This window comes from Hyla sarda, unplaced genomic scaffold, assembly GCF_029499605.1.
Source record: "Hyla sarda isolate aHylSar1 unplaced genomic scaffold, aHylSar1.hap1 scaffold_2959, whole genome shotgun sequence".
NCBI classification, from domain to species: Eukaryota; Metazoa; Chordata; class Amphibia; order Anura; family Hylidae; genus Hyla; species Hyla sarda.
Window position 1 is genome coordinate 1 of NW_026609672.1, and position 26682 is coordinate 26682.

The window sequence follows — 26682 nt, forward strand, 5'->3', positions numbered from 1 at the left end:
AAGGGAAAAAAAGGTGGAAATGGGTTTAAAAGTGATTTCGGCGGAGAAATATATATATATATATATATATATATATATATATATATATATATATATGCGCACACACACATATAGATATAAACGTATTCTCCGTTGAGATATTGCAGCCGCTGCTGTGTCCAGGCCCAGGAGCCTTAGCACTGTGCTGTGATGTCACTCAATACCACTGACATCACTAGGTGTAAACAACATCTCTCCTTTGCTGTGTATGTGACTATGGAGCTGTTTGGTGATGTCGTCTATTACGGCCTTCATAGAAGCAACAGGAGATTGTTGCATCCATCTTGAACCCTCAGAACTACAGTGCTATGATGTCACTCACTTCCACAGGCCTTGCAGAGTGTAAACAACAACAACCCAGCTTTGTTGTGTATGTAACCAAAGGGATTTGTGATGTCACCTAGAACCTTCACAGCAGCGACAGCTTTATGAGGAGCATCAGCACTGCTCTGCCTGAGCAGAACCATCACCGCCATAGGTTGTCAAATAACCCGGATTTAACCCACACAGGTAAGTCCAATGGGGTGCAGGCATGTCCTCTATGCTTACAGCTTCCCGTGGGTGTTGGTTTGATACCGTTTGGGGACAGCCAAGGAGGCATCTGCAGGCAACAAAGGTAGGTGTGTGCTTGTGTGTGTGTTTCCTATGCAGATCCTAAGCCCAGTGTCACATGCAAGTAGGAGGAGTAAGAAGGGTTCCTGGCAAATCCGGGTTATGGATTGCATTTAAAAAGGCCCCGTGGGAGTGCAATGGGCCCCTGTCTTGCTGCTTAGCAATAATGGTATGGGTTTAGGTTCTGCTGTGTGTACTGGTGGTTGACTGCCCCCCAGCCCAGAGTGTGCATGGAAAATTGTCTGGCAGCCTCCCTGACAGCAAGCAGTGATAGTGCCCATGAAGGGGACCTTGTTGGGCCCGCCCCTTTCACGGTTATCGCTTCTCGGCCTTTTGGCTAAGATCAAGTGTAGTATCTGTTCTTATCAGTTTAATATCTGATACGTCCCCTATCTGGGGACCATATATTAAATGGATTTTTGAGAACGGGGGCCGATTTCGAAGCTTGCTTCCGTCGCCCTATGCATTGACCCGATATGGCAGTATCTTCGGGTACAGTGCACCACCCCCTTACAGGGTTAAAAAGAAAGATTCCTACTTTCATTGCTACCTGCTTGCTGGCTAGCCAGCTAGCCAGCCCTGTGGGCCTTGCTGCTGCTGCAGCCAAAAAACAAAAGGTGGTGCTGCTGCTGCTTCTGCTGCTTCTGCTTCTGCTTGTGTCTGGCCCCTGTTGGAGCGTCCAGGCACAGGACTTCTGCTGCTGCTGACTAAATGGCCTCCTTAATTGGATCATTTGAGTAGCCAGCACACCTGTGCAGGTAGGGCATGACATGATAGGCAGCTGCCTTGATAGCGGGTGGGTGCTGAATGTTCCTAATTGACAAAATAAGATTAATGCTTATGAAGAAATATAAAATCTCATCCCTTCCCCAATATCGCGCCACACCCCTACCCCTTAATTCCCTGGTTGAACGTGATGGACATATGTCTTTTTTCGACCGTACTAACTATGTAACTATGTAACATAACATGGGGGGGGGGGGGTCTCCTGGCTGTTCACACAGGTGTGTCATTGCTGTACATTGACCATGCATTGCTTCTGTGGTATTGCAAAGGCAAAGACAAATGCTTCCAGCCATCCATTGCACTAATGGATTGGTCATCAGCTGGCTGTCTATGTCCCGCATCAATATAGACCAAAGTACAGAGGGTTAGGCTATGCTATTGTGCACCTACCTGATGCATCAGAAGGTGCGAGGCCCTTGCTAAATTCTGTGCACAGACTTTGAGATCTATGCTTTAGACTGTATCTAAACCTGCTCCAACATGGACTGACATTCTGGCCTACTTTCAGCCGATGCGACTTGTCTGTCGCTGAACAGTCGCTTTTTATGTATTCAGCACCTATGTATAATGTTGTAAAAATGCTCTAGAAGCTAAAGTCGCAGAAATGTCACACATATTTGGCCTGCAACTTTCTGTGCGACAAATTCAGACAGGAAAAATCAGTATAAATCCTTAGAAAATTATCCCCCAGTGTCTCCATCTGCTGGCGGTATTGAATAAGCATTGCTGCACTGATGGGGTATGCATTAGACGAAAAAAAAGAAGAAAAAGAAGAATAATACGCCCAGAAAAGAGGCGAAAAGGAGAAAAACGTAAAAAAACGTGAAAAAAAAGTAAGAGGAAGAGAAGGGAAAAAAAGGTGGAAATGGGTTTAAAAGTGATTTCGGCGGAGAAATATATATATATATATATATATATATATATATATATATATATATGCGCACACACACATATAGATATAAACGTATTCTCCGTTGAGATATTGCAGCCGCTGCTGTGTCCAGGCCCAGGAGCCTTAGCACTGTGCTGTGATGTCACTCAATACCACTGACATCACTAGGTGTAAACAACATCTCTCCTTTGCTGTGTATGTGACTATGGAGCTGTTTGGTGATGTCGTCTATTACGGCCTTCATAGAAGCAACAGGAGATTGTTGCATCCATCTTGAACCCTCAGAACTACAGTGCTATGATGTCACTCACTTCCACAGGCCTTGCAGAGTGTAAACAACAACAACCCAGCTTTGTTGTGTATGTAACCAAAGGGATTTGTGATGTCACCTAGAACCTTCACAGCAGCGACAGCTTTATGAGGAGCATCAGCACTGCTCTGCCTGAGCAGAACCATCACCGCCATAGGTTGTCAAATAACCCGGATTTAACCCACACAGGTAAGTCCAATGGGGTGCAGGCATGTCCTCTATGCTTACAGCTTCCCGTGGGTGTTGGTTTGATACCGTTTGGGGACAGCCAAGGAGGCATCTGCAGGCAACAAAGGTAGGTGTGTGCTTGTGTGTGTGTTTCCTATGCAGATCCTAAGCCCAGTGTCACATGCAAGTAGGAGGAGTAAGAAGGGTTCCTGGCAAATCCGGGTTATGGATTGCATTTAAAAAGGCCCCGTGGGAGTGCAATGGGCCCCTGTCTTGCTGCTTAGCAATAATGGTATGGGTTTAGGTTCTGCTGTGTGTACTGGTGGTTGACTGCCCCCCAGCCCAGAGTGTGCATGGAAAATTGTCTGGCAGCCTCCCTGACAGCAAGCAGTGATAGTGCCCATGAAGGGGACCTTGTTGGGCCCGCCCCTTTCACGGTTATCGCTTCTCGGCCTTTTGGCTAAGATCAAGTGTAGTATCTGTTCTTATCAGTTTAATATCTGATACGTCCCCTATCTGGGGACCATATATTAAATGGATTTTTGAGAACGGGGGCCGATTTCGAAGCTTGCTTCCGTCGCCCTATGCATTGACCCGATATGGCAGTATCTTCGGGTACAGTGCACCACCCCCTTACAGGGTTAAAAAGAAAGATTCCTACTTTCATTGCTACCTGCTTGCTGGCTAGCCAGCTAGCCAGCCCTGTGGGCCTTGCTGCTGCTGCAGCCAAAAAACAAAAGGTGGTGCTGCTGCTGCTTCTGCTGCTTCTGCTTCTGCTTGTGTCTGGCCCCTGTTGGAGCGTCCAGGCACAGGACTTCTGCTGCTGCTGACTAAATGGCCTCCTTAATTGGATCATTTGAGTAGCCAGCACACCTGTGCAGGTAGGGCATGACATGATAGGCAGCTGCCTTGATAGCGGGTGGGTGCTGAATGTTCCTAATTGACAAAATAAGATTAATGCTTATGAAGAAATATAAAATCTCATCCCTTCCCCAATATCGCGCCACACCCCTACCCCTTAATTCCCTGGTTGAACGTGATGGACATATGTCTTTTTTCGACCGTACTAACTATGTAACTATGTAACATAACATGGGGGGGGGGGGGTCTCCTGGCTGTTCACACAGGTGTGTCATTGCTGTACATTGACCATGCATTGCTTCTGTGGTATTGCAAAGGCAAAGACAAATGCTTCCAGCCATCCATTGCACTAATGGATTGGTCATCAGCTGGCTGTCTATGTCCCGCATCAATATAGACCAAAGTACAGAGGGTTAGGCTATGCTATTGTGCACCTACCTGATGCATCAGAAGGTGCGAGGCCCTTGCTAAATTCTGTGCACAGACTTTGAGATCTATGCTTTAGACTGTATCTAAACCTGCTCCAACATGGACTGACATTCTGGCCTACTTTCAGCCGATGCGACTTGTCTGTCGCTGAACAGTCGCTTTTTATGTATTCAGCACCTATGTATAATGTTGTAAAAATGCTCTAGAAGCTAAAGTCGCAGAAATGTCACACATATTTGGCCTGCAACTTTCTGTGCGACAAATTCAGACAGGAAAAATCAGTATAAATCCTTAGAAAATTATCCCCCAGTGTCTCCATCTGCTGGCGGTATTGAATAAGCATTGCTGCACTGATGGGGTATGCATTAGACGAAAAAAAAGAAGAAAAAGAAGAATAATACGCCCAGAAAAGAGGCGAAAAGGAGAAAAACGTAAAAAAACGTGAAAAAAAAGTAAGAGGAAGAGAAGGGAAAAAAAGGTGGAAATGGGTTTAAAAGTGATTTCGGCGGAGAAATATATATATATATATATATATATATATATATATATATATATATATGCGCACACACACATATAGATATAAACGTATTCTCCGTTGAGATATTGCAGCCGCTGCTGTGTCCAGGCCCAGGAGCCTTAGCACTGTGCTGTGATGTCACTCAATACCACTGACATCACTAGGTGTAAACAACATCTCTCCTTTGCTGTGTATGTGACTATGGAGCTGTTTGGTGATGTCGTCTATTACGGCCTTCATAGAAGCAACAGGAGATTGTTGCATCCATCTTGAACCCTCAGAACTACAGTGCTATGATGTCACTCACTTCCACAGGCCTTGCAGAGTGTAAACAACAACAACCCAGCTTTGTTGTGTATGTAACCAAAGGGATTTGTGATGTCACCTAGAACCTTCACAGCAGCGACAGCTTTATGAGGAGCATCAGCACTGCTCTGCCTGAGCAGAACCATCACCGCCATAGGTTGTCAAATAACCCGGATTTAACCCACACAGGTAAGTCCAATGGGGTGCAGGCATGTCCTCTATGCTTACAGCTTCCCGTGGGTGTTGGTTTGATACCGTTTGGGGACAGCCAAGGAGGCATCTGCAGGCAACAAAGGTAGGTGTGTGCTTGTGTGTGTGTTTCCTATGCAGATCCTAAGCCCAGTGTCACATGCAAGTAGGAGGAGTAAGAAGGGTTCCTGGCAAATCCGGGTTATGGATTGCATTTAAAAAGGCCCCGTGGGAGTGCAATGGGCCCCTGTCTTGCTGCTTAGCAATAATGGTATGGGTTTAGGTTCTGCTGTGTGTACTGGTGGTTGACTGCCCCCCAGCCCAGAGTGTGCATGGAAAATTGTCTGGCAGCCTCCCTGACAGCAAGCAGTGATAGTGCCCATGAAGGGGACCTTGTTGGGCCCGCCCCTTTCACGGTTATCGCTTCTCGGCCTTTTGGCTAAGATCAAGTGTAGTATCTGTTCTTATCAGTTTAATATCTGATACGTCCCCTATCTGGGGACCATATATTAAATGGATTTTTGAGAACGGGGGCCGATTTCGAAGCTTGCTTCCGTCGCCCTATGCATTGACCCGATATGGCAGTATCTTCGGGTACAGTGCACCACCCCCTTACAGGGTTAAAAAGAAAGATTCCTACTTTCATTGCTACCTGCTTGCTGGCTAGCCAGCTAGCCAGCCCTGTGGGCCTTGCTGCTGCTGCAGCCAAAAAACAAAAGGTGGTGCTGCTGCTGCTTCTGCTGCTTCTGCTTCTGCTTGTGTCTGGCCCCTGTTGGAGCGTCCAGGCACAGGACTTCTGCTGCTGCTGACTAAATGGCCTCCTTAATTGGATCATTTGAGTAGCCAGCACACCTGTGCAGGTAGGGCATGACATGATAGGCAGCTGCCTTGATAGCGGGTGGGTGCTGAATGTTCCTAATTGACAAAATAAGATTAATGCTTATGAAGAAATATAAAATCTCATCCCTTCCCCAATATCGCGCCACACCCCTACCCCTTAATTCCCTGGTTGAACGTGATGGACATATGTCTTTTTTCGACCGTACTAACTATGTAACTATGTAACATAACATGGGGGGGGGGGGGTCTCCTGGCTGTTCACACAGGTGTGTCATTGCTGTACATTGACCATGCATTGCTTCTGTGGTATTGCAAAGGCAAAGACAAATGCTTCCAGCCATCCATTGCACTAATGGATTGGTCATCAGCTGGCTGTCTATGTCCCGCATCAATATAGACCAAAGTACAGAGGGTTAGGCTATGCTATTGTGCACCTACCTGATGCATCAGAAGGTGCGAGGCCCTTGCTAAATTCTGTGCACAGACTTTGAGATCTATGCTTTAGACTGTATCTAAACCTGCTCCAACATGGACTGACATTCTGGCCTACTTTCAGCCGATGCGACTTGTCTGTCGCTGAACAGTCGCTTTTTATGTATTCAGCACCTATGTATAATGTTGTAAAAATGCTCTAGAAGCTAAAGTCGCAGAAATGTCACACATATTTGGCCTGCAACTTTCTGTGCGACAAATTCAGACAGGAAAAATCAGTATAAATCCTTAGAAAATTATCCCCCAGTGTCTCCATCTGCTGGCGGTATTGAATAAGCATTGCTGCACTGATGGGGTATGCATTAGACGAAAAAAAAGAAGAAAAAGAAGAATAATACGCCCAGAAAAGAGGCGAAAAGGAGAAAAACGTAAAAAAACGTGAAAAAAAAGTAAGAGGAAGAGAAGGGAAAAAAAGGTGGAAATGGGTTTAAAAGTGATTTCGGCGGAGAAATATATATATATATATATATATATATATATATATATATATATATATATATGCGCACACACACATATAGATATAAACGTATTCTCCGTTGAGATATTGCAGCCGCTGCTGTGTCCAGGCCCAGGAGCCTTAGCACTGTGCTGTGATGTCACTCAATACCACTGACATCACTAGGTGTAAACAACATCTCTCCTTTGCTGTGTATGTGACTATGGAGCTGTTTGGTGATGTCGTCTATTACGGCCTTCATAGAAGCAACAGGAGATTGTTGCATCCATCTTGAACCCTCAGAACTACAGTGCTATGATGTCACTCACTTCCACAGGCCTTGCAGAGTGTAAACAACAACAACCCAGCTTTGTTGTGTATGTAACCAAAGGGATTTGTGATGTCACCTAGAACCTTCACAGCAGCGACAGCTTTATGAGGAGCATCAGCACTGCTCTGCCTGAGCAGAACCATCACCGCCATAGGTTGTCAAATAACCCGGATTTAACCCACACAGGTAAGTCCAATGGGGTGCAGGCATGTCCTCTATGCTTACAGCTTCCCGTGGGTGTTGGTTTGATACCGTTTGGGGACAGCCAAGGAGGCATCTGCAGGCAACAAAGGTAGGTGTGTGCTTGTGTGTGTGTTTCCTATGCAGATCCTAAGCCCAGTGTCACATGCAAGTAGGAGGAGTAAGAAGGGTTCCTGGCAAATCCGGGTTATGGATTGCATTTAAAAAGGCCCCGTGGGAGTGCAATGGGCCCCTGTCTTGCTGCTTAGCAATAATGGTATGGGTTTAGGTTCTGCTGTGTGTACTGGTGGTTGACTGCCCCCCAGCCCAGAGTGTGCATGGAAAATTGTCTGGCAGCCTCCCTGACAGCAAGCAGTGATAGTGCCCATGAAGGGGACCTTGTTGGGCCCGCCCCTTTCACGGTTATCGCTTCTCGGCCTTTTGGCTAAGATCAAGTGTAGTATCTGTTCTTATCAGTTTAATATCTGATACGTCCCCTATCTGGGGACCATATATTAAATGGATTTTTGAGAACGGGGGCCGATTTCGAAGCTTGCTTCCGTCGCCCTATGCATTGACCCGATATGGCAGTATCTTCGGGTACAGTGCACCACCCCCTTACAGGGTTAAAAAGAAAGATTCCTACTTTCATTGCTACCTGCTTGCTGGCTAGCCAGCTAGCCAGCCCTGTGGGCCTTGCTGCTGCTGCAGCCAAAAAACAAAAGGTGGTGCTGCTGCTGCTTCTGCTGCTTCTGCTTCTGCTTGTGTCTGGCCCCTGTTGGAGCGTCCAGGCACAGGACTTCTGCTGCTGCTGACTAAATGGCCTCCTTAATTGGATCATTTGAGTAGCCAGCACACCTGTGCAGGTAGGGCATGACATGATAGGCAGCTGCCTTGATAGCGGGTGGGTGCTGAATGTTCCTAATTGACAAAATAAGATTAATGCTTATGAAGAAATATAAAATCTCATCCCTTCCCCAATATCGCGCCACACCCCTACCCCTTAATTCCCTGGTTGAACGTGATGGACATATGTCTTTTTTCGACCGTACTAACTATGTAACTATGTAACATAACATGGGGGGGGGGGGGGGTCTCCTGGCTGTTCACACAGGTGTGTCATTGCTGTACATTGACCATGCATTGCTTCTGTGGTATTGCAAAGGCAAAGACAAATGCTTCCAGCCATCCATTGCACTAATGGATTGGTCATCAGCTGGCTGTCTATGTCCCGCATCAATATAGACCAAAGTACAGAGGGTTAGGCTATGCTATTGTGCACCTACCTGATGCATCAGAAGGTGCGAGGCCCTTGCTAAATTCTGTGCACAGACTTTGAGATCTATGCTTTAGACTGTATCTAAACCTGCTCCAACATGGACTGACATTCTGGCCTACTTTCAGCCGATGCGACTTGTCTGTCGCTGAACAGTCGCTTTTTATGTATTCAGCACCTATGTATAATGTTGTAAAAATGCTCTAGAAGCTAAAGTCGCAGAAATGTCACACATATTTGGCCTGCAACTTTCTGTGCGACAAATTCAGACAGGAAAAATCAGTATAAATCCTTAGAAAATTATCCCCCAGTGTCTCCATCTGCTGGCGGTATTGAATAAGCATTGCTGCACTGATGGGGTATGCATTAGACGAAAAAAAAGAAGAAAAAGAAGAATAATACGCCCAGAAAAGAGGCGAAAAGGAGAAAAACGTAAAAAAACGTGAAAAAAAAGTAAGAGGAAGAGAAGGGAAAAAAAGGTGGAAATGGGTTTAAAAGTGATTTCGGCGGAGAAATATATATATATATATATATATATATATATATATATATATATATATATGCGCACACACACATATAGATATAAACGTATTCTCCGTTGAGATATTGCAGCCGCTGCTGTGTCCAGGCCCAGGAGCCTTAGCACTGTGCTGTGATGTCACTCAATACCACTGACATCACTAGGTGTAAACAACATCTCTCCTTTGCTGTGTATGTGACTATGGAGCTGTTTGGTGATGTCGTCTATTACGGCCTTCATAGAAGCAACAGGAGATTGTTGCATCCATCTTGAACCCTCAGAACTACAGTGCTATGATGTCACTCACTTCCACAGGCCTTGCAGAGTGTAAACAACAACAACCCAGCTTTGTTGTGTATGTAACCAAAGGGATTTGTGATGTCACCTAGAACCTTCACAGCAGCGACAGCTTTATGAGGAGCATCAGCACTGCTCTGCCTGAGCAGAACCATCACCGCCATAGGTTGTCAAATAACCCGGATTTAACCCACACAGGTAAGTCCAATGGGGTGCAGGCATGTCCTCTATGCTTACAGCTTCCCGTGGGTGTTGGTTTGATACCGTTTGGGGACAGCCAAGGAGGCATCTGCAGGCAACAAAGGTAGGTGTGTGCTTGTGTGTGTGTTTCCTATGCAGATCCTAAGCCCAGTGTCACATGCAAGTAGGAGGAGTAAGAAGGGTTCCTGGCAAATCCGGGTTATGGATTGCATTTAAAAAGGCCCCGTGGGAGTGCAATGGGCCCCTGTCTTGCTGCTTAGCAATAATGGTATGGGTTTAGGTTCTGCTGTGTGTACTGGTGGTTGACTGCCCCCCAGCCCAGAGTGTGCATGGAAAATTGTCTGGCAGCCTCCCTGACAGCAAGCAGTGATAGTGCCCATGAAGGGGACCTTGTTGGGCCCGCCCCTTTCACGGTTATCGCTTCTCGGCCTTTTGGCTAAGATCAAGTGTAGTATCTGTTCTTATCAGTTTAATATCTGATACGTCCCCTATCTGGGGACCATATATTAAATGGATTTTTGAGAACGGGGGCCGATTTCGAAGCTTGCTTCCGTCGCCCTATGCATTGACCCGATATGGCAGTATCTTCGGGTACAGTGCACCACCCCCTTACAGGGTTAAAAAGAAAGATTCCTACTTTCATTGCTACCTGCTTGCTGGCTAGCCAGCTAGCCAGCCCTGTGGGCCTTGCTGCTGCTGCAGCCAAAAAACAAAAGGTGGTGCTGCTGCTGCTTCTGCTGCTTCTGCTTCTGCTTGTGTCTGGCCCCTGTTGGAGCGTCCAGGCACAGGACTTCTGCTGCTGCTGACTAAATGGCCTCCTTAATTGGATCATTTGAGTAGCCAGCACACCTGTGCAGGTAGGGCATGACATGATAGGCAGCTGCCTTGATAGCGGGTGGGTGCTGAATGTTCCTAATTGACAAAATAAGATTAATGCTTATGAAGAAATATAAAATCTCATCCCTTCCCCAATATCGCGCCACACCCCTACCCCTTAATTCCCTGGTTGAACGTGATGGACATATGTCTTTTTTCGACCGTACTAACTATGTAACTATGTAACATAACATGGGGGGGGGGGGGGGTCTCCTGGCTGTTCACACAGGTGTGTCATTGCTGTACATTGACCATGCATTGCTTCTGTGGTATTGCAAAGGCAAAGACAAATGCTTCCAGCCATCCATTGCACTAATGGATTGGTCATCAGCTGGCTGTCTATGTCCCGCATCAATATAGACCAAAGTACAGAGGGTTAGGCTATGCTATTGTGCACCTACCTGATGCATCAGAAGGTGCGAGGCCCTTGCTAAATTCTGTGCACAGACTTTGAGATCTATGCTTTAGACTGTATCTAAACCTGCTCCAACATGGACTGACATTCTGGCCTACTTTCAGCCGATGCGACTTGTCTGTCGCTGAACAGTCGCTTTTTATGTATTCAGCACCTATGTATAATGTTGTAAAAATGCTCTAGAAGCTAAAGTCGCAGAAATGTCACACATATTTGGCCTGCAACTTTCTGTGCGACAAATTCAGACAGGAAAAATCAGTATAAATCCTTAGAAAATTATCCCCCAGTGTCTCCATCTGCTGGCGGTATTGAATAAGCATTGCTGCACTGATGGGGTATGCATTAGACGAAAAAAAAGAAGAAAAAGAAGAATAATACGCCCAGAAAAGAGGCGAAAAGGAGAAAAACGTAAAAAAACGTGAAAAAAAAGTAAGAGGAAGAGAAGGGAAAAAAAGGTGGAAATGGGTTTAAAAGTGATTTCGGCGGAGAAATATATATATATATATATATATATATATATGTATATATATATATATATATGCGCACACACACATATAGATATAAACGTATTCTCCGTTGAGATATTGCAGCCGCTGCTGTGTCCAGGCCCAGGAGCCTTAGCACTGTGCTGTGATGTCACTCAATACCACTGACATCACTAGGTGTAAACAACATCTCTCCTTTGCTGTGTATGTGACTATGGAGCTGTTTGGTGATGTCGTCTATTACGGCCTTCATAGAAGCAACAGGAGATTGTTGCATCCATCTTGAACCCTCAGAACTACAGTGCTATGATGTCACTCACTTCCACAGGCCTTGCAGAGTGTAAACAACAACAACCCAGCTTTGTTGTGTATGTAACCAAAGGGATTTGTGATGTCACCTAGAACCTTCACAGCAGCGACAGCTTTATGAGGAGCATCAGCACTGCTCTGCCTGAGCAGAACCATCACCGCCATAGGTTGTCAAATAACCCGGATTTAACCCACACAGGTAAGTCCAATGGGGTGCAGGCATGTCCTCTATGCTTACAGCTTCCCGTGGGTGTTGGTTTGATACCGTTTGGGGACAGCCAAGGAGGCATCTGCAGGCAACAAAGGTAGGTGTGTGCTTGTGTGTGTGTTTCCTATGCAGATCCTAAGCCCAGTGTCACATGCAAGTAGGAGGAGTAAGAAGGGTTCCTGGCAAATCCGGGTTATGGATTGCATTTAAAAAGGCCCCGTGGGAGTGCAATGGGCCCCTGTCTTGCTGCTTAGCAATAATGGTATGGGTTTAGGTTCTGCTGTGTGTACTGGTGGTTGACTGCCCCCCAGCCCAGAGTGTGCATGGAAAATTGTCTGGCAGCCTCCCTGACAGCAAGCAGTGATAGTGCCCATGAAGGGGACCTTGTTGGGCCCGCCCCTTTCACGGTTATCGCTTCTCGGCCTTTTGGCTAAGATCAAGTGTAGTATCTGTTCTTATCAGTTTAATATCTGATACGTCCCCTATCTGGGGACCATATATTAAATGGATTTTTGAGAACGGGGGCCGATTTCGAAGCTTGCTTCCGTCGCCCTATGCATTGACCCGATATGGCAGTATCTTCGGGTACAGTGCACCACCCCCTTACAGGGTTAAAAAGAAAGATTCCTACTTTCATTGCTACCTGCTTGCTGGCTAGCCAGCTAGCCAGCCCTGTGGGCCTTGCTGCTGCTGCAGCCAAAAAACAAAAGGTGGTGCTGCTGCTGCTTCTGCTGCTTCTGCTTCTGCTTGTGTCTGGCCCCTGTTGGAGCGTCCAGGCACAGGACTTCTGCTGCTGCTGACTAAATGGCCTCCTTAATTGGATCATTTGAGTAGCCAGCACACCTGTGCAGGTAGGGCATGACATGATAGGCAGCTGCCTTGATAGCGGGTGGGTGCTGAATGTTCCTAATTGACAAAATAAGATTAATGCTTATGAAGAAATATAAAATCTCATCCCTTCCCCAATATCGCGCCACACCCCTACCCCTTAATTCCCTGGTTGAACGTGATGGACATATGTCTTTTTTCGACCGTACTAACTATGTAACTATGTAACATAACATGGGGGGGGGGGGGGGTCTCCTGGCTGTTCACACAGGTGTGTCATTGCTGTACATTGACCATGCATTGCTTCTGTGGTATTGCAAAGGCAAAGACAAATGCTTCCAGCCATCCATTGCACTAATGGATTGGTCATCAGCTGGCTGTCTATGTCCCGCATCAATATAGACCAAAGTACAGAGGGTTAGGCTATGCTATTGTGCACCTACCTGATGCATCAGAAGGTGCGAGGCCCTTGCTAAATTCTGTGCACAGACTTTGAGATCTATGCTTTAGACTGTATCTAAACCTGCTCCAACATGGACTGACATTCTGGCCTACTTTCAGCCGATGCGACTTGTCTGTCGCTGAACAGTCGCTTTTTATGTATTCAGCACCTATGTATAATGTTGTAAAAATGCTCTAGAAGCTAAAGTCGCAGAAATGTCACACATATTTGGCCTGCAACTTTCTGTGCGACAAATTCAGACAGGAAAAATCAGTATAAATCCTTAGAAAATTATCCCCCAGTGTCTCCATCTGCTGGCGGTATTGAATAAGCATTGCTGCACTGATGGGGTATGCATTAGACGAAAAAAAAGAAGAAAAAGAAGAATAATACGCCCAGAAAAGAGGCGAAAAGGAGAAAAACGTAAAAAAACGTGAAAAAAAAGTAAGAGGAAGAGAAGGGAAAAAAAGGTGGAAATGGGTTTAAAAGTGATTTCGGCGGAGAATATATATATATATATATATATATATATATATATATATATATATATATATATGCGCACACACACATATAGATATAAACGTATTCTCCGTTGAGATATTGCAGCCGCTGCTGTGTCCAGGCCCAGGAGCCTTAGCACTGTGCTGTGATGTCACTCAATACCACTGACATCACTAGGTGTAAACAACATCTCTCCTTTGCTGTGTATGTGACTATGGAGCTGTTTGGTGATGTCGTCTATTACGGCCTTCATAGAAGCAACAGGAGATTGTTGCATCCATCTTGAACCCTCAGAACTACAGTGCTATGATGTCACTCACTTCCACAGGCCTTGCAGAGTGTAAACAACAACAACCCAGCTTTGTTGTGTATGTAACCAAAGGGATTTGTGATGTCACCTAGAACCTTCACAGCAGCGACAGCTTTATGAGGAGCATCAGCACTGCTCTGCCTGAGCAGAACCATCACCGCCATAGGTTGTCAAATAACCCGGATTTAACCCACACAGGTAAGTCCAATGGGGTGCAGGCATGTCCTCTATGCTTACAGCTTCCCGTGGGTGTTGGTTTGATACCGTTTGGGGACAGCCAAGGAGGCATCTGCAGGCAACAAAGGTAGGTGTGTGCTTGTGTGTGTGTTTCCTATGCAGATCCTAAGCCCAGTGTCACATGCAAGTAGGAGGAGTAAGAAGGGTTCCTGGCAAATCCGGGTTATGGATTGCATTTAAAAAGGCCCCGTGGGAGTGCAATGGGCCCCTGTCTTGCTGCTTAGCAATAATGGTATGGGTTTAGGTTCTGCTGTGTGTACTGGTGGTTGACTGCCCCCCAGCCCAGAGTGTGCATGGAAAATTGTCTGGCAGCCTCCCTGACAGCAAGCAGTGATAGTGCCCATGAAGGGGACCTTGTTGGGCCCGCCCCTTTCACGGTTATCGCTTCTCGGCCTTTTGGCTAAGATCAAGTGTAGTATCTGTTCTTATCAGTTTAATATCTGATACGTCCCCTATCTGGGGACCATATATTAAATGGATTTTTGAGAACGGGGGCCGATTTCGAAGCTTGCTTCCGTCGCCCTATGCATTGACCCGATATGGCAGTATCTTCGGGTACAGTGCACCACCCCCTTACAGGGTTAAAAAGAAAGATTCCTACTTTCATTGCTACCTGCTTGCTGGCTAGCCAGCTAGCCAGCCCTGTGGGCCTTGCTGCTGCTGCAGCCAAAAAACAAAAGGTGGTGCTGCTGCTGCTTCTGCTGCTTCTGCTTCTGCTTGTGTCTGGCCCCTGTTGGAGCGTCCAGGCACAGGACTTCTGCTGCTGCTGACTAAATGCCTCCTTAATTGGATCATTTGAGTAGCCAGCACACCTGTGCAGGTAGGGCATGACATGATAGGCAGCTGCCTTGATAGCGGGTGGGTGCTGAATGTTCCTAATTGACAAAATAAGATTAATGCTTATGAAGAAATATAAAATCTCATCCCTTCCCCAATATCGCGCCACACCCCTACCCCTTAATTCCCTGGTTGAACGTGATGGACATATGTCTTTTTTCGACCGTACTAACTATGTAACTATGTAACATAACATGGGGGGGGGGGGGGGTCTCCTGGCTGTTCACACAGGTGTGTCATTGCTGTACATTGACCATGCATTGCTTCTGTGGTATTGCAAAGGCAAAGACAAATGCTTCCAGCCATCCATTGCACTAATGGATTGGTCATCAGCTGGCTGTCTATGTCCCGCATCAATATAGACCAAAGTACAGAGGGTTAGGCTATGCTATTGTGCACCTACCTGATGCATCAGAAGGTGCGAGGCCCTTGCTAAATTCTGTGCACAGACTTTGAGATCTATGCTTTAGACTGTATCTAAACCTGCTCCAACATGGACTGACATTCTGGCCTACTTTCAGCCGATGCGACTTGTCTGTCGCTGAACAGTCGCTTTTTATGTATTCAGCACCTATGTATAATGTTGTAAAAATGCTCTAGAAGCTAAAGTCGCAGAAATGTCACACATATTTGGCCTGCAACTTTCTGTGCGACAAATTCAGACAGGAAAAATCAGTATAAATCCTTAGAAAATTATCCCCCAGTGTCTCCATCTGCTGGCGGTATTGAATAAGCATTGCTGCACTGATGGGGTATGCATTAGACGAAAAAAAAGAAGAAAAAGAAGAATAATACGCCCAGAAAAGAGGCGAAAAGGAGAAAAACGTAAAAAAACGTGAAAAAAAAGTAAGAGGAAGAGAAGGGAAAAAAAGGTGGAAATGGGTTTAAAAGTGATTTCGGCGGAGAAATATATATATATATATATATATATATATATATATATATATATATATATATGCGCACACACACATATAGATATAAACGTATTCTCCGTTGAGATATTGCAGCCGCTGCTGTGTCCAGGCCCAGGAGCCTTAGCACTGTGCTGTGATGTCACTCAATACCACTGACATCACTAGGTGTAAACAACATCTCTCCTTTGCTGTGTATGTGACTATGGAGCTGTTTGGTGATGTCGTCTATTACGGCCTTCATAGAAGCAACAGGAGATTGTTGCATCCATCTTGAACCCTCAGAACTACAGTGCTATGATGTCACTCACTTCCACAGGCCTTGCAGAGTGTAAACAACAACAACCCAGCTTTGTTGTGTATGTAACCAAAGGGATTTGTGATGTCACCTAGAACCTTCACAGCAGCGACAGCTTTATGAGGAGCATCAGCACTGCTCTGCCTGAGCAGAACCATCACCGCCATAGGTTGTCAAATAACCCGGATTTAACCCACACAGGTAAGTCCAATGGGGTGCAGGCATGTCCTCTATGCTTACAGCTTCCCGTGGGTGTTGGTTTGATACCGTTTGGGGACAGCCAAGGAGGCATCTGCAGGCAACAAAGGTAGGTGTGTGCTTGTGTGTGTGTTTCCTATGCAGATCCTAAGCCCAGTGTCACATGCAAGTAGGAGGAGTAAGAAGGGTTCCTGGCAAATCCGGGTTATGGATTGCATTTAAAAAGGCCCCGTGGGAGTGCAATGGGCCCCTGTCTTGCTGCTTAGCAATAATGGTATGGGTTTAGGTTCTGCTGTGTGTACTGGTGGTTGACTGCCCCCCAGCCCAGAGTGTGCATGGAAAATTGTCTGGCAGCCTCCCTGACAGCAAGCAGTGATAGTGCCCATGAAGGGGACCTTGTTGGGCCCGCCCCTTTCACGGTTATCGCTTCTCGGCCTTTTGGCTAAGATCAAGTGTAGTATCTGTTCTTATCAGTTTAATATCTGATACGTCCCCTATCTGGGGACCATATATTAAATGGATTTTTGAGAACGGGGGCCGATTTCGAAGCTTGCTTCCGTCGCCCTATGCATTGACCCGATATGGCAGTATCTTCGGGTACAGTGCACCACCCCCTTACAGGGTTAAAAAGAAAGATTCCTACTTTCATTGCTACCTGCTTGCTGGCTAGCCAGCTAGCCAGCCCTGTGGGCCTTGCTGCTGCTGCAGCCAAAAAACAAAAGGTGGTGCTGCTGCTGCTTCTGCTGCTTCTGCTTCTGCTTGTGTCTGGCCCCTGTTGGAGCGTCCAGGCACAGGACTTCTGCTGCTGCTGACTAAATGGCCTCCTTAATTGGATCATTTGAGTAGCCAGCACACCTGTGCAGGTAGGGCATGACATGATAGGCAGCTGCCTTGATAGCGGGTGGGTGCTGAATGTTCCTAATTGACAAAATAAGATTAATGCTTATGAAGAAATATAAAATCTCATCCCTTCCCCAATATCGCGCCACACCCCTACCCCTTAATTCCCTGGTTGAACGTGATGGACATATGTCTTTTTTCGACCGTACTAACTATGTAACTATGTAACATAACATGGGGGGGGGGGGGGGTCTCCTGGCTGTTCACACAGGTGTGTCATTGCTGTACATTGACCATGCATTGCTTCTGTGGTATTGCAAAGGCAAAGACAAATGCTTCCAGCCATCCATTGCACTAATGGATTGGTCATCAGCTGGCTGTCTATGTCCCGCATCAATATAGACCAAAGTACAGAGGGTTAGGCTATGCTATTGTGCACCTACCTGATGCATCAGAAGGTGCGAGGCCCTTGCTAAATTCTGTGCACAGACTTTGAGATCTATGCTTTAGACTGTATCTAAACCTGCTCCAACATGGACTGACATTCTGGCCTACTTTCAGCCGATGCGACTTGTCTGTCGCTGAACAGTCGCTTTTTATGTATTCAGCACCTATGTATAATGTTGTAAAAATGCTCTAGAAGCTAAAGTCGCAGAAATGTCACACATATTTGGCCTGCAACTTTCTGTGCGACAAATTCAGACAGGAAAAATCAGTATAAATCCTTAGAAAATTATCCCCCAGTGTCTCCATCTGCTGGCGGTATTGAATAAGCATTGCTGCACTGATGGGGTATGCATTAGACGAAAAAAAAGAAGAAAAAGAAGAATAATACGCCCAGAAAAGAGGCGAAAAGGAGAAAAACGTAAAAAAACGTGAAAAAAAAGTAAGAGGAAGAGAAGGGAAAAAAAGGTGGAAATGGGTTTAAAAGTGATTTCGGCGGAGAAATATATATATATATATATATATATATATATATATATATATATATATATATATGCGCACACACACATATAGATATAAACGTATTCTCCGTTGAGATATTGCAGCCGCTGCTGTGTCCAGGCCCAGGAGCCTTAGCACTGTGCTGTGATGTCACTCAATACCACTGACATCACTAGGTGTAAACAACATCTCTCCTTTGCTGTGTATGTGACTATGGAGCTGTTTGGTGATGTCGTCTATTACGGCCTTCATAGAAGCAACAGGAGATTGTTGCATCCATCTTGAACCCTCAGAACTACAGTGCTATGATGTCACTCACTTCCACAGGCCTTGCAGAGTGTAAACAACAACAACCCAGCTTTGTTGTGTATGTAACCAAAGGGATTTGTGATGTCACCTAGAACCTTCACAGCAGCGACAGCTTTATGAGGAGCATCAGCACTGCTCTGCCTGAGCAGAACCATCACCGCCATAGGTTGTCAAATAACCCGGATTTAACCCACACAGGTAAGTCCAATGGGGTGCAGGCATGTCCTCTATGCTTACAGCTTCCCGTGGGTGTTGGTTTGATACCGTTTGGGGACAGCCAAGGAGGCATCTGCAGGCAACAAAGGTAGGTGTGTGCTTGTGTGTGTGTTTCCTATGCAGATCCTAAGCCCAGTGTCACATGCAAGTAGGAGGAGTAAGAAGGGTTCCTGGCAAATCCGGGTTATGGATTGCATTTAAAAAGGCCCCGTGGGAGTGCAATGGGCCCCTGTCTTGCTGCTTAGCAATAATGGTATGGGTTTAGGTTCTGCTGTGTGTACTGGTGGTTGACTGCCCCCCAGCCCAGAGTGTGCATGGAAAATTGTCTGGCAGCCTCCCTGACAGCAAGCAGTGATAGTGCCCATGAAGGGGACCTTGTTGGGCCCGCCCCTTTCACGGTTATCGCTTCTCGGCCTTTTGGCTAAGATCAAGTGTAGTATCTGTTCTTATCAGTTTAATATCTGATACGTCCCCTATCTGGGGACCATATATTAAATGGATTTTTGAGAACGGGGGCCGATTTCGAAGCTTGCTTCCGTCGCCCTATGCATTGACCCGATATGGCAGTATCTTCGGGTACAGTGCACCACCCCCTTACAGGGTTAAAAAGAAAGATTCCTACTTTCATTGCTACCTGCTTGCTGGCTAGCCAGCTAGCCAGCCCTGTGGGCCTTGCTGCTGCTGCAGCCAAAAAACAAAAGGTGGTGCTGCTGCTGCTTCTGCTGCTTCTGCTTCTGCTTGTGTCTGGCCCCTGTTGGAGCGTCCAGGCACAGGACTTCTGCTGCTGCTGACTAAATGGCCTCCTTAATTGGATCATTTGAGTAGCCAGCACACCTGTGCAGGTAGGGCATGACATGATAGGCAGCTGCCTTGATAGCGGGTGGGTGCTGAATGTTCCTAATTGACAAAATAAGATTAATGCTTATGAAGAAATATAAAATCTCATCCCTTCCCCAATATCGCGCCACACCCCTACCCCTTAATTCCCTGGTTGAACGTGATGGACATATGTCTTTTTTCGACCGTACTAACTATGTAACTATGTAACATAACATGGGGGGGGGGGGGGGTCTCCTGGCTGTTCACACAGGTGTGTCATTGCTGTACATTGACCATGCATTGCTTCTGTGGTATTGCAAAGGCAAAGACAAATGCTTCCAGCCATCCATTGCACTAATGGATTGGTCATCAGCTGGCTGTCTATGTCCCGCATCAATATAGACCAAAGTACAGAGGGTTAGGCTATGCTATTGTGCACCTACCTGATGCATCAGAAGGTGCGAGGCCCTTGCTAAATTCTGTGCACAGACTTTGAGATCTATGCTTTAGACTGTATCTAAACCTGCTCCAACATGGACTGACATTCTGGCCTACTTTCAGCCGATGCGACTTGTCTGTCGCTGAACAGTCGCTTTTTATGTATTCAGCACCTATGTATAATGTTGTAAAAATGCTCTAGAAGCTAAAGTCGCAGAAATGTCACACATATTTGGCCTGCAACTTTCTGTGCGACAAATTCAGACAGGAAAAATCAGTATAAATCCTTAGAAAATTATCCCCCAGTGTCTCCATCTGCTGGCGGTATTGAATAAGCATTGCTGCACTGATGGGGTATGCATTAGACGAAAAAAAAGAAGAAAAAGAAGAATAATACGCCCAGAAAAGAGGCGAAAAGGAGAAAAACGTAAAAAAACGTGAAAAAAAAGTAAGAGGAAGAGAAGGGAAAAAAAGGTGGAAATGGGTTTAAAAGTGATTTCGGCGGAGAAATATATATATATATATATATATATATATATATATATATATATATATATGCGCACACACACATATAGATATAAACGTATTCTCCGTTGAGATATTGCAGCCGCTGCTGTGTCCAGGCCCAGGAGCCTTAGCACTGTGCTGTGATGTCACTCAATACCACTGACATCACTAGGTGTAAACAACATCTCTCCTTTGCTGTGTATGTGACTATGGAGCTGTTTGGTGATGTCGTCTATTACGGCCTTCATAGAAGCAACAGGAGATTGTTGCATCCATCTTGAACCCTCAGAACTACAGTGCTATGATGTCACTCACTTCCACAGGCCTTGCAGAGTGTAAACAACAACAACCCAGCTTTGTTGTGTATGTAACCAAAGGGATTTGTGATGTCACCTAGAACCTTCACAGCAGCGACAGCTTTATGAGGAGCATCAGCACTGCTCTGCCTGAGCAGAACCATCACCGCCATAGGTTGTCAAATAACCCGGATTTAACCCACACAGGTAAGTCCAATGGGGTGCAGGCATGTCCTCTATGCTTACAGCTTCCCGTGGGTGTTGGTTTGATACCGTTTGGGGACAGCCAAGGAGGCATCTGCAGGCAACAAAGGTAGGTGTGTGCTTGTGTGTGTGTTTCCTATGCAGATCCTAAGCCCAGTGTCACATGCAAGTAGGAGGAGTAAGAAGGGTTCCTGGCAAATCCGGGTTATGGATTGCATTTAAAAAGGCCCCGTGGGAGTGCAATGGGCCCCTGTCTTGCTGCTTAGCAATAATGGTATGGGTTTAGGTTCTGCTGTGTGTACTGGTGGTTGACTGCCCCCCAGCCCAGAGTGTGCATGGAAAATTGTCTGGCAGCCTCCCTGACAGCAAGCAGTGATAGTGCCCATGAAGGGGACCTTGTTGGGCCCGCCCCTTTCACGGTTATCGCTTTGTTGGGCCCGCCCCTTTCACGGTTATCGCTTCTCGGCCTTTTGGCTAAGATCAAGTGTAGTATCTGTTCTTATCAGTTTAATATCTGATACGTCCCCTATCTGGGGACCATATATTAAATGGATTTTTGAGAACGGGGGCCGATTTCGAAGCTTGCTTCCGTCGCCCTATGCATTGACCCGATATGGCAGTATCTTCGGGTACAGTGCACCACCCCCTTACAGGGGGTTAAAAAGAAAGATTCCTACTTTCATTAGCTACCTGCTTGCTGGCTAGCCAGCTAGCCAGCCCTGTGGCCTTGCTGCTGCTGCAGCCAAAAAACAAAAGGTGGTGCTGCTGCTGCTTCTGCCTGCTTCTGCTTCTGCTTGTGTCTGGCCCCTGTTGGAGCGTCCAGGCACAGGACTTCTGCTGCTGCTGACCTAAATGGCCCCTCCTTAATTGGATCATTTGAGTAGCCAGCACACCCTGTTGCAGGTAGGGCGATGACATGATAGGCAGCTGCCTTGATAGCGGGTGGGTGCTGAATGTTCCTAATTGACAAAATAAGAATTAATGCTTATGAAGAAATATAAAATCTCATCCCTTCCCCAATATCGCGCCACACCCCCTACCCCTTAATTCCCTGGTTGAACGTGATGGACATATGTCTTTTTTCGACCGTACTAACTATGTAACTATGTAACATAACATGGGGGGGGGGGGTCTCCTGGCTGTTCACACAGGTGTGTCATTGCTGTACATTGACCATGCATTGCTTCTGTGGTATTGCAAAGGCAAAGACAAATGCTTCCAGCCATCCATTGCACTAATGGATTGGTCATCAGCTGGCTGTCTATGTCCCGCATCAATATAGACCAAAGTACAGAGGGTTAGGCTAATGCTATTGTGCACCTACCTGATGCATCAGAAGGTGCGAGGCCCTTGCTAAATTCTGTGCACAGACTTTGAGATCTATGCTTTATGACTGTATCTAAACCTGCTCCAACATGGACTGACATTCTGGCCTACTTTCAGCCGATGCGACTTGTCTGTCGCTGAACAGTCGCTTTTTATGTATTCAGCACCTATGTATAATGTTGTAAAAATGCTCTAGAAGCTAAAGTCGCAGAAATGTCACACATATTTGGCCTGCAACTTCTGTGCGACAAATTCAGACAGGAAAAATCAGTATAAATCCTTAGAAAATTATCCCCCCAGTGTCTCCATCTGCTGGCGGTATTGAATAAGCATTGCTGCACTGATGGGGTATGCATTAGACGAAAAAAAAGAAGAAAAGAAGAATAATACGCCCAGAAAAGAGGCGAAAAGGAAGAAAAACGTAAAAAACGTGAAAAAAAAGTAAGAGGAAGAGAAGGGAAAAAAAGGTGGAAATGGGTTTAAAAGTGATTTCGGGCGGAGAAATAAATATACTATATATATATATAATATATATATATATATATATATATATATGCGCACACACACATATAGATATAAACGTATTCTCCGTTGAGATATTGCAGCCGCTGCTGTGTCCAGGCCCAGGAGCCTTAGCACTGTGCTGTGATGTCACTCAATACCACTGACATCACTAGGTGTAAAACAACATCTCTCCCTTTGCTGTGTATGTGACTATGGAGCTGTTTCGGTGATGTCGTCTATTACGGCCTTCATAGAAGCAACAGGAGATTGTTTGCATCCATCTTGAACCCTCAGAACTACAGTGCTATGATGTCACTCACTTCCACAGGCCTTGCAGAGTGTAAACAACAACAACCCAGCTTTGTTGTGTATGTAACCAAAGGGGATTTGTGATGTCACCTAGAACCTTCACAGCAGCGACAGCTTTTATGAGGAGCATCAAGCACTGCTCTGCCTGAGCAGAACCATCACCGCCATAGGTTGTCAAATAACCCGGATTTAACCCACACAGGTAAGTCCAATGGGGTGCAGGCATGTCCTCTATGCTTACAGCTTCCCGTGGGTGTTGGTTTGATACCGTTTGGGGACAGCCAAGGAGGCATCTGCAGGCAAACAAAGGTAGGTGTGTGCTTGTGTGTGTGTTTCCTATGCAGATCCTAAGCCCAGTGTCACATGCAAGTAGGAGGAGTAAGAAGGGTTCCTGGCAAATCCGGGTTATGGATTTGCATTTAAAAATGCCCCGGTGGGAGTGCAATGGGCCCCTGTCTTGCTGCTTAGCAATAATGGTATGGGTTTAGGTTCTGCTGTGTGTACTGGTGGTTGACTGCCCCCCAGCCCAGAGTGTGCATGGAAAATTGTCTGGCAGCCTCCCTGACAGCAAGCAGTGATAGTGCCCATGAAGGGGACCTTGTTGGGCCCGCCCCTTTCACGGTTATCGCTTCTCGGCCTTTTGGCTAAGATCAAGGTGTAGTATCTGTTCTTATCAGTTTAATATCTGATACGTCCCCTATCTGGGGACCATATATTAAATGGATTTTTGAGAACGGGGGCCGATTTCGAAGCTTGCTTCCGTCGCCCTATGCATTGACCCGATATGGCAGTATCTTCGGGTACAGTGCACCACCCCCTTACAGGGTTAAAAAGAAAGATTCCTACTTTTCATTGCTACCTGCTTGCTGGCTAGCCAGCTAGCCAGCCCTGTGGGCCTTTGCTGCTGCTGCTGCAGCAAAAAACAAAAGGTTGGTGCTGCTGCTGCTTCTGCTGCTTCTGCTTCTGCTTGTGTCTGGCCCCTGTTGGAGCGTCCAGGCACAGGACTTCTGCTGCTGCTGACTAAATGGCCTCCTTAATTGGATCATTTGAGTAGCCCAGCACACCTGTGGCAGGTAGGGCATGACATGATAGGCAGCTGCCTTGATAGCGGGTGGGTGCTGAATGTTCCTAATTGACAAAATAAGATTAATGCTTATGAAGAAATATAAAATCTCATCCCTTCCCCAATATCGCGCCACACCCCTTACCCCTTAATTCCCTGGGTTGAACGTGATGGACATATGTCTTTTTTCGGACCGTACTAACTATGTAACTATGTAACATAACATGGGGGGGGGGGGGGTCTCCTGGCTGTTCAACACAGGTGTGTCATTGCTGTACATTGACCATGCATTGCTTCTGTGGTATTGCAAAGGCAAAGACAAATGCTTCCAGCCATCCATTGCACTAATGGATTGGTCATCAGCTGGCTGTCTATGTCCCGCAATCAATATAGACCAAAGTACAGAGGGTTAGGCTATGCTATTGTGCACCTACCTGATGCATCAGAAGGTGCGAGGCCCTTGCTAAATTCTGTGCACAGACTTTGAGATCTATGCTTTAGACTGTATCTAAACCTGCTCCAACATGGACTGACATTCTGGCCTACTTTCAGCCGATGCGACTTGTCTGTCGCTGAACAGTCGCTTTTTATGTATTCAGCACCTATGTATAATGTTGTAATAAAATGCTCTAGAAGCTAAAGTCGCAGAAATGTCACACATATTTGGCCTGCGAACTTTCTGTGCGACAAATTCAGACAGGAAAAATCAGTATAAATCCTTAGAAAATTATCCCCCAGTGTCTCCATCTGCTGGCGGTATTGAATAAGCATTGCTGCACTGATGGGGTATGCATTAGACGAAAAAAAAGAAGAAAAAGAAGAATAATACGCCCAGAAAAGAGGCGAAAAGGGAGAAAAAACGTAAAAAAAACGTGAAAAAAAAGTAAGAGGAAGAGAAGGGAAAAAAAGGTGGAAATGGGTTTAAAAGTGATTTCGGCGGAGAAATATATATATATATATATATATAATATATATAATATATATATATATATGCGCACACACACATATAGATATAAACGTAATTCTCCGTTGAGATATTGCAGCCGCTGCTGTGTCCAGGCCCCAGGAGCCTTAGCACTGTGCTGTGATGTCACTCAATACCACTGACATCACTAGGTGTAAACAACATCTCTTCCTTTGCTGTGTATGTGACTATGGAGCTGTTTGGTGATGTCGTCTATTACGGCCTTCATAGAAGCAACAGGAGATTGTTGCATCCATCTTGAACCCTCAGAACTACAGTGCTATGATGTCACTCACTTCCACAGGCCTTGCAGAGTGTAAACAACAACAACCCCAGCTTTGTTGTGTATATGTAACCAAAGGGATTTGTGATGTCACCTAGAACCTTCACAGCAGCGACAGCTTTATGAGGAGCATCAGCACTGCTCTGCCTGAGCAGAACGCATCACCGCCATAGGTTGTCAAATAACCCGGATTTAACCCACACAGGTAAGTCCAATGGGGTGCAGGCATGTCCTCTATGCTTACAGCTTCCCGTGGGTGTTGGTTTGATACCGTTTGGGGACAGCCAAGGAGGCAATCTGCAGGCAACAAGGTAGGTGTGTGCTTGTGTGTGTGTTTCCTATGCAGATCCTAAGCCCAGTGTCACATGCAAGTAGGAGGAGTAAGAAGGGTTCCTGGCAAATCCGGGTTATGGATTGCATTTAAAAAGGCCCCGTGGGAGTGCAATGGGCCCCTGTCTTGCTGCTTAGCAATAATGGTATGGGTTTAGGTTCTGCTGTGTGTACTGGTGGTTGACTGCCCCCCAGCCCAGAGTGTGCATGGAAAATTGTCTGGCAGCCTCCCTGACAGGCAAGCAGTGATAGTGCCCATGAAGGGGACCTTGTTGGGCCCGCCCCTTTCACGGTTATCGCTTCTCGGCCTTTTGGCTAAGATCAAGTGTAGTATCTGTTCTTATCAGTTTAATATCTGATACGTCCCCTATCTGGGGGACCATATATTAAATGGATTTTTGAGAACGTGGGGCCGATTTCGAAGGCTTGCTTCCGTCGCCCTATGCATTGACCCGATATGGCAGTATCTTCGGGTACAGTGCACCACCCCCTTACAGGGTTAAAAAAGAAAGATTCCTACTTTCATTGCTACCTGCTTGCTGGCTAGCCAGCTAGCCAGCCCTGTGGGCCTTGCTGCTGCTGCAGCCAAAAAACAAAAGGTGGGTGCTGCTGCTGCTTCTGCTGCTTCTGCTTCTGCTTGTGTCTGGCCCCTGTTGGAGCGTCCAGGCACAGGAACTTCTGCTGCTGCTGACTAAATGGCCTCCTTAATTGGATCATTTGAGTAGCCAGCACACCTGTGCAGGTAGGGCATGACATGGATAGGCAGCTGCCTTGATAGCGGGTGGGTGGTGC

General features: G+C 46.2%; 12 non-coding genes across 12 annotated transcripts; all 12 read left to right on the plus strand.

The window, feature by feature from the left end:
• Window positions 1-968: 968 nt before the first annotated feature.
• Window positions 969-1159, plus strand: LOC130327264 (U2 spliceosomal RNA). The gene has a single exon (XR_008871720.1). It is a non-coding gene; the product is annotated as a U2 spliceosomal RNA (small nuclear RNA).
• A 2088-nt stretch (window positions 1160-3247) lies between these two features.
• Window positions 3248-3438, plus strand: LOC130327273 (U2 spliceosomal RNA). The gene has a single exon (XR_008871728.1). It is a non-coding gene; the product is annotated as a U2 spliceosomal RNA (small nuclear RNA).
• A 2090-nt stretch (window positions 3439-5528) lies between these two features.
• On the plus strand, window positions 5529-5719 carry LOC130327274 (U2 spliceosomal RNA). Its single transcript, XR_008871729.1, has one exon. It is a non-coding gene; the product is annotated as a U2 spliceosomal RNA (small nuclear RNA).
• A 2094-nt stretch (window positions 5720-7813) lies between these two features.
• LOC130327275 (U2 spliceosomal RNA) lies at window positions 7814-8004 on the plus strand. The gene has a single exon (XR_008871730.1). It is a non-coding gene; the product is annotated as a U2 spliceosomal RNA (small nuclear RNA).
• A 2094-nt stretch (window positions 8005-10098) lies between these two features.
• Window positions 10099-10289, plus strand: LOC130327277 (U2 spliceosomal RNA). Its single transcript, XR_008871731.1, has one exon. It is a non-coding gene; the product is annotated as a U2 spliceosomal RNA (small nuclear RNA).
• A 2096-nt stretch (window positions 10290-12385) lies between these two features.
• Window positions 12386-12576, plus strand: LOC130327266 (U2 spliceosomal RNA). The gene has a single exon (XR_008871721.1). It is a non-coding gene; the product is annotated as a U2 spliceosomal RNA (small nuclear RNA).
• A 2097-nt stretch (window positions 12577-14673) lies between these two features.
• Window positions 14674-14864, plus strand: LOC130327267 (U2 spliceosomal RNA). The gene has a single exon (XR_008871722.1). It is a non-coding gene; the product is annotated as a U2 spliceosomal RNA (small nuclear RNA).
• A 2095-nt stretch (window positions 14865-16959) lies between these two features.
• LOC130327268 (U2 spliceosomal RNA) lies at window positions 16960-17150 on the plus strand. The gene has a single exon (XR_008871723.1). It is a non-coding gene; the product is annotated as a U2 spliceosomal RNA (small nuclear RNA).
• A 2098-nt stretch (window positions 17151-19248) lies between these two features.
• Window positions 19249-19439, plus strand: LOC130327269 (U2 spliceosomal RNA). Its single transcript, XR_008871724.1, has one exon. It is a non-coding gene; the product is annotated as a U2 spliceosomal RNA (small nuclear RNA).
• Window positions 19440-21565: 2126 nt separating this feature from the next.
• LOC130327270 (U2 spliceosomal RNA) lies at window positions 21566-21756 on the plus strand. The gene has a single exon (XR_008871725.1). It is a non-coding gene; the product is annotated as a U2 spliceosomal RNA (small nuclear RNA).
• A 2118-nt stretch (window positions 21757-23874) lies between these two features.
• LOC130327271 (U2 spliceosomal RNA) lies at window positions 23875-24066 on the plus strand. Its single transcript, XR_008871726.1, has one exon. It is a non-coding gene; the product is annotated as a U2 spliceosomal RNA (small nuclear RNA).
• Window positions 24067-26185: 2119 nt separating this feature from the next.
• Window positions 26186-26379, plus strand: LOC130327272 (U2 spliceosomal RNA). The gene has a single exon (XR_008871727.1). It is a non-coding gene; the product is annotated as a U2 spliceosomal RNA (small nuclear RNA).
• Window positions 26380-26682: the final 303 nt, after the last annotated feature.